The sequence below is a fragment of the Impatiens glandulifera genome, chromosome 1, assembly GCF_907164915.1.
Source record: "Impatiens glandulifera chromosome 1, dImpGla2.1, whole genome shotgun sequence".
Classification (NCBI taxonomy): domain Eukaryota; kingdom Viridiplantae; phylum Streptophyta; class Magnoliopsida; order Ericales; family Balsaminaceae; genus Impatiens; species Impatiens glandulifera.
Window position 1 is genome coordinate 102,621,271 of NC_061862.1, and position 15,796 is coordinate 102,637,066.

Consider the following 15,796-nt stretch of genomic DNA (forward strand, 5'->3'; position numbering starts at 1 on the left):
TATAATCAAACACATTCATGAACATTTTAAGATTAAACACAATATTAATTTTTAAAATACAACACACAATAGATTATATTTGTTAGGAGTCTATATGTGAAGGTAAAAACCACTATAATTTAAGAAATGAGAAGTGATGTTTACGAAAGTTTTATCATTACTTTCGGAAATAGACATCAAAACCGAAAGGTTTAGCTAACACTCTCGGTCCTGGAAATGGTAAAACCGAAAGTTATATTATTAACTTTCGGTTTTTGATAGTTATTTCCGAAAGTTCATTAAATAACTTTCGGAATTATCACTTTACCACTTGTTAAATTCATTTGTTTATCAATTTTCTAATAACCTTCAACAACATTCATTTAACACATTTGATATCCTTCAAATATTGCATAATCCATATGATCAAACATTACACACATTCATAAGATAATCAAACATAAACATTCAAATACACTTATCTATATATAATAATCAAACACAACCATAAACACTTTAACATTAAACACAATATTCATTTTTAAAATAGAACGCACAATAGATTATACTAGTTAGTAGTTAATATTATTTGGTTAAAAACAAAATAATTTAGGCTTTTTAATCTATGGGCAAAACCGAAGGTTCATTTGAAAACCTTCGGATTTTACCCTTCCCACACTTTTTAATCTAAGGGCAAAACCGAAGGTTTTCAAATAAACCTTCGGTTTTAGCCCTTCCCCACACTTAGAAAATTTTCAGATATTTTTATACATGGGTCAAAACCGAAGGTTTTCAAATAAACCTTCGGTTTTAGCCCTTCCCCACACTTAGAAAATTTTCAGATATTTTTATACATGGGTCAAAACCGAAGGTTTTCAAATAAACCTTCGGTTTTAGCCCTTCCCCACACTTAGAAAATTTTCAGATATTTTTATACATGGGTCAAAACCGAAGGTTTTCAAATAAACCTTCGGTTTTAGCCCTTCCCCACACTTAGAAAATTTTCAGATATTTTTATACATGGGTCAAAACCGAAGGTTTTCAAATAAACCTTCGGTTTTTACCCTTTAGATTTTTTTAGAATAGGGTTAAAACCGAAGGTTTTGAAACGAACCTTCGGTTTTGGCAAGGCTGTTTTTTTTTTAAAAGATTAAAAGTAAACAGATACAACATATAATTAATTAACAACATATTCAAACCAAACCAAAACAAACCAACCAAACATTATACTAATAATTCATGAATATTAAAACAAAACACATACAAATATTGTCATCGTTCGTACGGAAAAACTAATAAAAACATAATAAATCTAAAAATTAATTAATTATTAGATGGGGTGGAAGGACAGGGTGGTTGATTCAGTCGACTCCTCAACACCACAAGTTCCTGTTCGAGATTCTCTAATCTCTGAGACATTTCGGCCCGGTCGGCTTTGATTTCACTAAGCAAACGACCTCTTTCCGCATCCCTTAATCGGATTTGTTCCATTTCCAGCGTCATCTTTCTTACCTCTTCCTCACGTGCCGCAATTTCTGATTGTGCTATCAGATTCTGGTAACACAGAGGCAGTTTCTCCGGTGTACGCCGAAGTCTCTGCCATGTCGAATCACCCATATCCTAAATGCATTTCAGATATATGTATATATATATATATATTAATCAAACAAAATAACATAAACTAACATAAATCTAGATCTATATATATAATATATATATATATATAAACTTAAGAAATCTAAATCTTAAAATAAACAAAAAAAAAAACCAAATCAAACAAATTACCTGAAGAGAGGAGAAGAACCCGCGGCTTGGAGGAAGCAGGCGGCGGCGGAGGCGGAAGAGAGAGAAAGGAGAGAAGCCGAATGAAAAAGAGAAGGGTTAGGGTTTGTATTTATAGAGGTTGAGGCCGAAGGTTTTCATAAAACTTTCGGTTTTGATATTAGTCAAAACCGAGGGTTTATTAAAAAACCTTCGGAAAAACCAATTTCAAAAATTTGATTTTTTGAAACCGAAGGTTCTTTGTAAAACCTTCGGAAATGAAATATTCAAAAAAAGGCAAAACCGAAGGTTTTTTGAAAACCTTCGCAATTCAAAAACCAAGGGATTTCAAAACCGAAGGTTTTTCCTAAAACCTTCGCAAATAACCCACACCCAACACTTAGAATTTTTTTGGGTTTTTTGGGAAGTTAAAAACCGAAAGTTCTACAAAGAACTTTCGGTAATAAGTAACAAACCCGAAGGTTTTACACTCCTCTCGGAATCTATTTTTAATAGCGAAAGATTTGTTCCTCTCGGGAGTATTTAGGAGAGGTTTACAAAACCCTCGGGAAAAACCGTCGGTAAAGGTCCTTTTTTTACCAGTGAAAAGTGTGAAGAAGCTTGGATTCAACACCAATTGACAGCCTCAAACACTCCTCAACAGAATGGAGTGAATGAGAAGAAGAATTTCATCATCAAGGAGATGGCAAGGTGTATGCTTCATGAGAAAGACATGTTTAATCTCTTATTTCTCACCATGAATAAAAGTCTATCATTGGACATGCTTTCCTCATTGTTCAATCTTCTTCTATATCAAATAGATAGAAAAAACACTAGACCGAATGTCAAATATATCTTTGACCGATGAATTTCCACAAATAGAAATAGAAGCAAGCTCGAGAAAACTTTTTCCAAACATTTACCACCACACTAAGTGTCGTCCCAAAAACTAATCGAACTTCCATCACTCACAATAAAAATTGATTTCTCCTGATAACCATTCCACATGACATAAATACCTCCCTAAATGTTGCATTGCACGAGTTTATAAGATTTTTTGGTGAACCAACTAGACTCATTTTGACCATATTTACATTTAATCAATTTAGCTCAAATACTATCTTGCTCAGAAGCAAATCTACTAAACCATTTGGATAATAAAGCTTTATTAAAAGAAACAAGATCGTGGATTCCTAGTTCCTATTGCTCTTTTATTAATTTAACCATATCCCATCTCACTAAATGAGAAAATGAGGAATTAGACAATCCCCGTAAGAATTTACTCATAATTCTCTCGATCTTCTTGACCAAAGACTGAATCCCCATGAGAAAAGATCTGGTTTATCTGAAAACAGAGAATGAATTTAATTTCATTTCAATTATAATCTATATAGGGTAATTTAGTTAAGGAGAAATGATAGGGTCAATTGAATTATAACAAAAATAAGTACACGAATCCTACGTGGTCTGCCACATGTGTAGGAGATAAAATAAAATAAAATATCTATATACATTTATTGTACATTTCTATCATTTCATCTCTCTCTCTCTCTCAACTCTATCTAGCAAAAATTGTCTTCAAACCGAAAGCTCTAGATCTATTCAATGCGTGAACTCAAACACTACATAAACAATGTCAAAGATTATAGTTTTTATGTCATAATATATTGGGTCAAATTATTTTGACTAAGTGATGAAATACTTTGACTATTGGAATTTTGATGATGAAATGATGAATAGATTATATATGCGTCTAATTGTTTTTGATGCAGGTGTATCGAAATGAGATTACATTAGACTTAGTTCTAGTAAGGTTCATTAGACCGATTTGGCATCAAATGCATGGTGTTAGACGTGCAGTCTAACTAGCGAAGTTAGACGTGTAGTCTAACTAAGTGGTGTTAGACGTATAGTCTAACTAGTAAAATTAGACGTGCAGTCTAACTCGTGGAGTTAGATGTGCAGTCTAATGGACTCGTAATTAGACGTGCAATATAACTCGTGGAGTTAGACGTGCAGTCTAATGGACTCGTAATTAGACGTGCAGTCTAACTCGTGGAGTTAGACGTGCAGTCTAACTCGTGGAGTTAGATGTGCAGTCTAATGGACTCGTAATTACACGTGCAGTCTAACTCATGAAGTTAGACGTGCATTCGAAATAGAAAGATAAAGTTAGACGTGTAGTCTAACTGGTGAAAGTTAGACGTGTAGTCTAACTCTTTTAAACTACTCTAAAGTAGAACTGTAATTAGACTTGTAGTCTAACTTATGGAGTTAGATGTGCAGTCTAATGAAATGTGAATATTAGACATGCAGTTTAACTCCTTCAGATTAGTCTGAAGTGATTGTAATTAGGCGTAAAGTCTAATCCCATTAGACCAGGTAGTCTAATGGATTCTGTTATTAGACTGGGACGTTTGATTTCATTAGACGAGGTCATCTAATCGAAATACGTCTAATTCCATGCTTAAACAGTTGCTTGAAGCTAGCACCCGCCTACCCACGTGCTCTAGTTGTAGCTGAGTGATATTCTTCATCATATTGTAAGTTGAATAGAGTCTGTTCTGTTCAACAGTGAGCTATTCGTGCAAACTGTATTTAATTCAAAACATATTATAGTGAATCCTTCCGATAGTTGGAAGAAGGGTGACGTAGGAGAGTTTGCTCCGAATATCCATAAACAAACTTCTGTGTTGTTCATTTCTGTCATCTTCTCATTCTTGATCCTAAGCTTCAAACCTATGTCAACATTTCCGCACTTGATTCTGTTTCAAGTGTTTACAAGGATTTGCGTAGAATAGAAAGTGAATTAAATCCCTAATAAGATTTCTTTCAAACCGTTTTTCATAAGCCTTCATCAATCGCCAGACCCCCGTCTTTATTGATAAGCCGATCCTATCATAATAGTAGGTTTTTCAGGTGTAGTTATACAAAAGACTTTTTCTTTTGTATAGATAACGCCTAACTTCTTCTGTTTTAATGTTCATGAATGCAACAAAGACAACGTTGGAGAAGATGAATCATTGAACAAATCGTTCGATTAACCTGAAAGGTACTGAACAAGAACATGTTCTTGTATTTTTATATTTTTTAAAAATGTACTTTTATGGGAATGCTCTTGTAAAAATATGAAAAAATATACAATATGAAGTGATGTTGGTAATAATTAGATTAATATGTATTTGAAGAACATGGCCATATTTTTTTAATTTTCATGTTCAATGCCAATGAACTTCATTTTCAGCGTCCATGAACAACGTCCATGAACTTCATGCTCAACACCAATGAATTCCACGTTCTTCAAATTTTGAAGTTCAAAAAATATGGTTTTTTTCAATAAGTTTATTATGTTTATCGCCAATTAACTACATGTTTAACGCCATTGAACTCCATATTCTTGTAACTTTTAAGTTAAAATAATTTATTTAAAAAAAAATAATGTTCAGCACCAATGAAGTTCATGTCCTTATCATTTTGAAGTTAAAATTACTTAGTTTTTAAAAAAAAGGTTATGTTCAGCGTCAATGAACTGTATGTTCAACACCAATGAATTGCATGTTCAATGCCAATGAGCTCAATGTTCTTGTCATTTTGAAGTTGAAAGAACCTTGTTTTTTTTCCAAAAGTTTATCATGTTCAACGTCAATAAACTACATGTTCAGCGTCAATAAACTGCATGTTCAGCGCTAATGAATTGCATGTTCAGCGCTAATGAACTCTATGTTCTTGTTAGTTTTAAGTTAAAAACAATTTGTTTTTTCATAAAGTTTTTCATTTTCGGCGTCAATGAACTGCATGTTCAGCACCAATGAATTTCATATTTTTGTCATTTTTAATTCAAAAAACATAGTATTTTTTCAAAATATACCTACATTATTTCATAATCATAACAAAATTACTATAACAAAATATACATTTCATTTCATAATCATAACAAAATTACTATAACAAAATTTGGTCATATATACATCACTATGCATTTCTAAGTTAATTTACATATTTATTATTGTAGTAGTCAAAACATAATGTAGTCATTGAATTCCTATTTATAGTGTTTTCTTTTGAATCATGGATGACTTTGATCCTCAACACCTCCATTACTTTTCTTTTCCAAAAAAAAAAAATAAGTCAAGTTAGTAAAGAGAATTCTGAATATAAGAATTGAACATGCAGTTCATTGTGCGGTAGCATGCAATTCAATAGCGCTGAACAAGAATTATTTTTTGAAAAAAAACTATGTTTTTTTTTTAATTTAAAGAGGCATTGAACATGCAATTAATTAACACTGGTATTGACTTTTTAAAACTATGTTTTCTAACTGAAAAAGGCACTGAACATGTAGTTCATTGGCGCTAAAAATGAAGTTCATTGGCGCTTAAAATTCAGTTCATTGGCGCTTAAAATTCAGTTCAATGGCTCTATTGTGAATCCAGATGTGTTTGGCCTTATAGGAAAAATCAACCTTGATAATGTTACAATTTTATATAGACCCTACAAGATAATCAAAACAATTTAGAAAGTGTAATTGTTTATATGAAATATTAAATTGTTGTCCCTAAATGTATAATATGGCATGTATAAAAAAAAATTGGAGAATAAAATGCACCTCATATTTAATTGTTGTCAAGTAATTGTCTCCTTATTGAAGTGTAACTTCTGGTATTGAATCGATTGCAGACATATCACAAATATTTTTTTTTTTTTGCATACTTATAGCATACTAGTATAGCTTTGAACCTATGTCCTAATTAATTAAAGAAAAAAGTGAGCCATGTAGGATGTTATAAACCCACATAAAACTCATTTTCTTTGAATGGTAAAACAATTATATTTATATACCTCCTTTATGAAAATGGTAAGTCATACATACCTCCTTTATGAAAATGTAAATAACTGCTATTAATGTCTCCATAAATATTTTTTCAAGCTCACCTCCAAAATATTTGTATAAAGAGATTATTTTTTTTTTTAAATTTATTTCCCTAAAATATTTTGAATGTTACATTTATAATAGATAAATCACTAGAAAGGAAGTTTGATGATATAAGGTTTTTATCTATTTTCTAAAGGATTAGAGAAAGTAAGATAAATGAAGCTTTTATATTTTTTTATTAGAAGCTTTATAAGTGTATTAATTAAAATACTTGTAAATAACTTATGAAAATTCAAATCAATCTTAAATTAAATATTAATGTACCTCTTTTTCTTGTTCCGTATATTACTATAAAAGTCACGTGCTAGTTGTGTGGACGTAGAAGAGATTGGGGTTTGAAGCATGGGTGACAAGTTTGAGGTGCTAATTGTGGAGACGCGGAAGAACATACTAGAAAAGTCAGGTGCTAGTTGTGGGGATGTAGAAGAGATTGGGGTATGAAGCATGGGTGACAAGTTTGAGGTGCTAATTGTAGAGACGCGAAAGAGATTGGGGTTGAGGCATGGACGACGAGTTCAAAGATTTGGGTGAAATAATTGATCGGATTATCTTTGGCATACCTCTCTTCTTCAATTCCAAAGATATTCATTTGAGGGATTGGATTTAGTTGTGCGATATTCTTAGTTGGCATAGAAATAGATCAAATCCATCAGGTTAATAACCCTTCATCAATAAATACGATTCATGGTTAAACACCATAGAAGTTGAGAAGTACGTCTCGTCCATCAAAAGTGGAATTATATAGATGACATGATCGTGAAATCTAAAGATAGCTAGAGACATATTCTCAACTTGGATAAATTCTTGCAAAGAATTAGAAAATATCGACTTCGGTTAAACAAAAAAAAATATGCATTCAGAGTCACCGCTGGTAAGATGTTAGGATTTCTTATTACCTAACGTGGAATAGAAATCCACCCATCCAAAATCGAGGCAATTACGGTTATGCCTACCCCTCAAAATGAAAGAGAAGAATAAGGTTTTCTCGGCAAAACCCAGTTCATTAGTTGGTTCATTAACAAACTAACCCTCACATATGATGCCCTTTTCAAGTTATTTAAAAAGGATAATAAATTTCAGTAGGATTAAACTTGTCAAAAATATTTCACCAAATCAAAGACTATCTAAAGTCACCATCGGTCCTTATAACACCAAGGCCAGACGTTCCCTTAATTCTCTACCTCACAATGATAGATTCGGCTATGGACAACCTATTGACTCAAGAAAACGAGAATAAGCTCGAGATTACCGTTTACTATATATGAAAAAGAATGATTGGATGTGAATTAAAATATTCGAAATCCAAAAAAATGTGGTCACCAAAAGATTGAGAAATTATATGAAGCCCACCCTATAAAATTGGTATTCAGGTTGGATCCAATCCATTATTTATTTCGGCGAACGTTGATGTCGCCTAGAATCGTCAAATGGATGATGATGATGATGACTTCTAAATATGATATTAAATATACGGTTTATAAATCTGTTAAAGGAAACGTTGTTGTAGACTTCATGGCTGATCAACTTATTACAATCGAGCCATCCTATGAACTTGACTTTTCGGATGACAACATAATGATGGTTTCTTCAGACACTTGGAAGTTAATGTTTGATAGACCTTCATCCAAGAATGGATATAGAATTGGGATTCTCTTGATAGATCCCAAGGGAACATATAATCCCATCTCGATTTAGTTAGAATATTATGTAACCAACAATGAGGCTGAGTATGATGCATGTCTCTCAGGCCTCAAAATTGTATATGAACGAGGAGCACTAAACTAGATGTATTTGGCGACTCTAACCTGGTTATATCCTAGGTCATTGGAATATGGAAAGTACGAGGGGAAAATCTTAAACCATATCATACCTGCTTACTCTAGTTTATCGACAAGTTTGATCACGTGTCTTTTGTACATGCGCCAAGAAGTCAAAATCGCTTTGCCGATGCTTTAACTACGCTAGCAGTTATGACCTAAATCCCTATTAAAATTAAGGTCAAATCTCTTAAAACCTGACAGAAACAGAAGCCCAATTTCAAAATTGGAGTGGTCGCCTCTATTTAAATGCCCACTAAACCATCATTCGGTGTTCTTCAAAAATATATCGAGTATGGACAATATATGTCCCATTTCTAAGCTAAATAACGAAGAGACCTATGCCAATATTCCAAAAAATATGTTTGGATAGATAACAAGCTATACAGACGATATTTTGATGGTCAAAACATGCTCTACGTGGATGGTCTTGAAACACGACGGATCATAAAGGAAGTACATGCAAGAGTATGTGGTCCACATATGAATGGAATAGCCATTGCTAAGAAAATACTTCGTCTCAGATATTATTGGTAAAATATAGAACAAGAATGTGTCATCTATCTAAAACGTTGTCACTAATGTCCAATCTATGCTAATCTAAAACATACTCCCGCATCTTCGCTTTACAGATGACATCACCATTGTCATTTTCTAAATGGGGCATTGATGTCATTAGAAAATTTTATCCCCATGCATCAAATGGACATGAGTTCATACTCGTAGTCATCGACTATTTATCAAAGTGGGTGAAGGCAGTGTCATACAAGATTCTGAAATCTACTCAAGTGACAAAGTTGATTTGTATTAACATCATCGCTAGATACGGGGTACCTCATGCCATTATTTCAGATAATGGAAGACACTTCCAAGGAATGGTTTTATCCTTTCTCAAATAATTCAAAATTGAGCATCATAAATCATCGCCCTATCAACCCCAAACTAACGACGCAGTCGAAACGGATAACAAAAATGTGATTAGGATCATTAAAAAGATGAACAACACATACAAGGATTGTCATAAGAAATTTTCATTTTCCTTATGGGGATATCGTATGACTACTCGAGTATCGACAGACGAAGCTCCTTATTCTATAGTATACGTTATAGATGTCATACAACCCATTGAAATTGAAATTTTTACATTGAGAGTCGTTTCAGAATCCCAAGTCATTGAAGATGATTGGGTAAAATCTCGACATGACTAGTTGACGTTAATGAAAGACAAATGTTGGATGCGTTATGCAAAACCCAAGTATACTAGAATCGAAAGATTGATACCTTTAATAGAAAGGTGAAACTTAGGAACTTAAAAGAAGGTGACTTAGTGTTCAAACGAACCCGAGAACTGTTAGACCCTAGGGGCATGTTTCGACCACGATGGGAAAACCCTTCCTAATCAAGAAAATCCTCTTTGATGTGCATTTCGCCTATCTATTGTTGAGGGTGAAGATTTTATCACTCCAAGCAATCTAGACGCACTAAAATGATATTATGTGTAATATCAATCTGTGTAAATCACAGCTCACAATCCAGCCTTTCAGTACCATGACGGCTCTCAATCTAGCCTTACTAGAAATATGACGGCTCCCAATCTAGCCTTACCAGCATTAAAATGGGTTTAGTCTCTAGCCTCGAATGGTCTAATTGACCTCTAGTTTTGTATAACTATGTCACTATGAAAGGGAGAACTACGTGAGACCTAATTCTTCCAATAGAATAAAAAGTATATATTAAGGATGAAGAAGATACGTAGACAGCCTATATATATGTCTAATCTCAAACTCAATCAATAAATAAAGAAAGAAAAAAGTGCTCATAGTTTTGTCTTGACTAATGTATAAAGAAAATAGTAATATTGATTCTTTCCACCAACTAGTGACAAGGATTTAAGGAAATAAGTAGAGGAAAAAGCTAAAAGCACTTTGTTAATCAAACAGTGACTAATGTCACGAATATGACCCTGATTTCAAAAAAAAATTAATCAATGAATATTCTTAATAAGCTTGTTTTTGTGATACATGAATATCCAAGAAATTAACCTTCTATGGAAGGCTTTTGAAAAAATAACTAGAATAAACCCCAAAAGCCAAGCTAAAGACGCAATTTGAGAAAGGACATATCATTCCCCTTTGTATAAACGCTCCCGTGTAGGTTGAGGTGTTGAAATCACCGTTTATGCTCACTCAGGTAGTTGTCTCAATGACTATCACAAGAGAAAAACATACTGATTCCTTTAGATACACCCCGAAAGCCAAAAAAAGGAAAAACAAATCCCAAAGTGTTAAGATCGGGTACAACAATAAAGACGTGGGTCTGACTATATTGAACGCTTACATACTTCGCTTTGATATTAACTCTGTTAGAAGTTAATATTCGTTTCTATTCTTCACAATTCGTCAATAACTCTTAAACGGAGTTCAAGGTTGGAACTGTTTGTTTAGACTTGAAGCAGCAGATAAATAAAATTAAAATAAAGGATCACGAGACAAAGAAGTTTTATGGATGTTCAGAGTAAAAGCTCTTACGTCACCCCTTCTTCCCAACCTTGAGAAGGATATTCACTAGAAGATTTGGTTTGAATACAACACTTGTACAAACCCAGTCGGACAACTAGGACTTGGACACTGCCTGTTTTCGAACTCCTAGAACACACTCCGTTGACCAGAAACAAAATTTGTCAAACTTACAATACTAAAAAATCACACAGAATGAACAACATGTAATACAACTTTTAACACTCTAGACAACTTGTAAGCTTTTAGGACTTTGAGAGCTTGAGAGAATAATGAGAGAATCAGTGTTGAACTTGTGTAAAATAGTATAAACGATTGTATCAAAGTATGAAAACCGATTTTTAAGCGGCTTCAAAATAGGGGTGCTGCAAATTGTCCTCTATATTTTTCTTAAATAGGCAAACTGCAACGGACATATTTGTTTCAGAGGAAACTTGTCCTAATTTGATTGCTTGTGTTCCAGAATAGTACATTAAAGAAGATCCTCTTTTGATCTTATATGTACTGTATGATAGTAATTCAAATACTCATTAATGGAATGTGATGTATGAGAAACGTACAACTCGTAGGATTTGAATTATCTTGGTACGTGACATTCTTTTAGGTCTGGCTCGGTTTTTTTTGTGTTAGACTGTCCATAAAGAATGCTTGATCAAATGCTACATTTGATCAAGAACTGGTAACTCTTGTATAGTATTGAAATGGTAAAATACCGGAAGCATTCTGATATAATACTGAACTGGTAAACCACCGAAAGGCTTGGATATATAGAGCCAAAGGTGAAATAAAATTGGAAGCGCTTATCAAGAAACCGATCTAGATAAACTACATGACGTTTCTGTAAAATACCGATTTGATATAAAAACCGGAAGCTCACAAACTACCGGACGCATCTTGATAAAATGCCGAAGTCATATAAAACTGGAAGCGCATTTATATAAAGTCGATCTCATATAATATCGGACTTGCATCTTCACATAATACCGATCTCGATATAAAACCAATCTTGATATATGAAAACTGATCTCGATTAAAACTGTACGCGCTCCTTAACATAATATCAATCTCATATAATACTGATTTGGAGAAATACCGAATTGGAGATAAAAAAGGAAGTGCCTCTTTGCAGAAACCGAAGTTTGATCAAGTGCCGAATTTGATCAACTACCAGACAACTTTTTTTTCGGTTTTCTTCAATCTGCACAAAGTTAATTTAACACAACTCAGTTTTTATTTATACACTTATAATTAATACTTTTATTTAATAATTTCTCCATTTTTGATTATTTAATCTAAATTATCAAAACCTGATAATTTTATAATCGTTGGGTAATTATCGCAAGTTAATTAGCTACTTTAATCTAACAATTTCCCTCTTTGATTGTTTAGAATAAATTATCAAAACCAATAATGTATATTTAGCAATTTCTCCTTTTTGATAGTTTTATCCTAAACTAATCAAAACCAGTAGTTAACCAAATTTTAAGCATGCATCATTCAATTTTTCATGTTTGATAACCAAGACAAGAAATGCAATTAGTAAAAAAAAATAAGGTTCAACAAAATTTGTTCAATGAATTCTCAGTTAATAAATAAGGAAAGACAATAATTATAAAATTTTTAGTGTTCTTGCCTTGAAGTTCTCTCTACTTCGTGGGTAATGTAATAAAGAGAAAGGAAAACTCTTATGTTGGTTACTACCACCTTTTAGATGTCCTTCATCATTTTGGTGACAATGACAAAGTTTCCAGTGGTTTGACCGCCGGTGTCACGTCCGCGACACCTTCCTCTTAGAGCTTGAGATCCACCACCTCGGGGAGCATAGTATTCAAGAGAAGTAGGATACCTGAATGGATTTTGAGCTATGCTTCGTCTTGAGAAAGAGATACGAAAGATAGGTTTTTCTCGTTGGTTTGCCATCTTTGATAAGGTTATATTGTCCTCTTCACCAGCTTCAGCTGTTTGTTTAGTAGCCTTAGCAGCTGGATTTTCTTCATCCTGAAATCTTTATGCAAACGTCTCTACTTCTTTCATTCTTTCTGCATCGACAACATTGAATGACTTAGCTATCTTTATTACTTAGGACACAAGGACATCAATTGAAGACTTAGTTTTGCTATAGAGATCGAAAGTTTTGTTGAAGAAAGGTTCCACCTTGTTAAGATGTTGTCGCATCCTATGTAGCTCTTGATTATGCGCATTTGAGGAGGATGCTTGCAAGTCCTCCATTCGGTCTAATCGTGAACTGAAGGATCAGAAAACTTCTTGCCACGGAGTCATAGCCTCCATTTCAATTTTTTGAACATCCATCGGTTTGGTGTCTCCTCCTCGGAATTAGAATGAGAGGAAATATGGGATCCAACATGAACATATCATATAGGTATAGCAGGATGGGAACTAACTTGAATAGACATCTCCGATTCTGTTTCAACATTTTGTTGACCGACCGGTTCTTCAAGAATCTCATATATGATTTTACGAATAAAGTCGGAGACTTTTTTAAATTTATTGGACTTACCCGAAGTAGAATGAGTAGGGGTCGGCTGCTTGAATTTCTGAACTTCAGCCTAATTTTCGATAGTCGCCTACTCTAGAGGAGAAAGTTCACTACCAATCGTGGTTGGGGGTTTTCAACTTGATGAGAGGAGGAAAGACCCTTTTCGACTATGGACGATGGATTCGAACGAGCTTTATCTTTCTCATCCTCTTTCTTGCTTTCATCAGATTTAGAGGAGGAAACATTCGTTGATAGTTTGTCAGTAGATGTTATCTCCAAAGCTTTTCCAATACGCACCCAGTCTTGTCTTGGAATAGGATGCTGCTCTTTAGAACATGGTCCCCTTACCTAATTATTATGGAACAATTCATGAGGTCGTTCATCTGCAGAAGCTTTAGGACTAATTTTCAACAAATTCTATAAACTCGTCCTCGTCATAATCATTTAGATTGGTTTGAGGAGAGGGAATTCCAAATTCTTTTGAGTTGGAGGGTTCACTACCATCCATATATCTATGAGTAGTAGAAACGTACTCCTCATATAGCCCTCTTAAATAATTGATGACATCCGTGTCCGTTCTTGCTATATTAGCAAACATATCATAGTTCTTTCTATAGTCTTTATAGTAAGGGAATATAGCGCAGTCTCTTACAAATGCTTCCACAAATTCACTTCTTCTGAGGGCTTCGGTAATAGATTTAGTTTTGGTTATGGAAAAGATCACCTTTACCAAACTCAGCAATTCAGACCACTTCTCATCATCTACAACATCTAGAGCACCTCACTGAAACTTGTGCCTAATCTGACGTTTACCCAAATGTTGAAAAGATCGATTTTAATCTTGGCAACAGCTTCAGCCTCTTAGAGTATCAAGTTGATAGATGTTTGAGCTTTTGGAATAACATTGAGAGACGAGTCAGGAGGTGAATAAGCAATACCTTTTCCGACTCCTACAACTTCAGCGGGTTTAGGGTCCGGAACAGGTTCTCTGAACTCAATTCCCGTTACTGTTCTCATTTGAGCAAATAAAGAGAAGCCCTTGGGATTGTTTTTACTAAAACTTCATTTATGACATCTTCCACTTCTACATTGAGAGCAGCCGACGAGTACAGAATCCCTTGCGGAAAGGAAAGAATAGGGATAAATTATTTATTAGCGGCTACATCATCCACCTTATCATCATTTTTACCCGTTGATGGGACCACAACCGGAGTTGAAACCTCCTGTTGAATAACTAGAATTCTATCAGGTTGATCGGTTTCAACAACTTCTGGCTGGACGGTTTGTAAAGCATCAAACTGGTCAGTTTGAACGGCATCTGACCAATAGGTTTGAGGAATATCTGACCGATCAGTTTGGAGAATAACTAACCGATCGGTTTGAAGAACAGTTTGAAGAACATCATCTAGGCGGTTGGTTTTAGAAACGTCCAACCGATCAGTTTGAAAAGTATCTGACAGATTGGTAACAACAGGATCGACCACCTTGGTTGTAATATCAATAACTACCGATTGAACCTTTAAAACCGTAGGCTCAATCGGAGTGACAAAATGTGCTGAGCTTTTCTCTTGAACTGCAACATTTAAAAATGATGAATTAAAATGCGGAGGAATGGAAATATTTACCTCAAGCCGAGTTCTCTTTCAGGATGAGTTGATTTCACTAGATTCTCCAGGTCCGGCTTGGCAATACTATTGGAACTAGTCGTAGACTCAACCTTAGAAGATTTGAGTCATTTTGCAGAAGCGTCACGAGTATAAGTGTTTATGTGTTTAGAGTCGTCCACCGATCTTCCGCCTGCCGATTTCGCACCGACTGTTTTACCACCACTGGATTGTTGACCGAAGCCTTCACAGTTAGACTCCTTTCCCTTCTTGGTTCTGGTAATATATATTGCAATAATTTTCAAGGATACGACAATATTTGAATTAAGGGTTTTACCAGGACTGGTGAGCACGTTCAAATGCTCCAATATCCATCCGATTTGGAATGAAATGCCCAAACTCCTTTTGGTGTGGGGAGACACAATTTCGTAGAGAACATTGAAGAGAACCGATCCCTAGTTAACTTCTTCACCCTTGATTATTGAAGCCATCATTTCGAACTTCGATTGGGTTATCGAATCGAAAGTGTCTCATCGCCCTTGGAGTGCTTTAGCGGCGATATCACAAAGGATGCGATACTTGCACTTCAAATATTTCTTCTTCCAGCTGCAACTGATGGGAGCACCGGTATTAGAGAAGAAATGTTGCATTTCGAATAATATCTTATCGGGAATGACCTTAAAGAAGTC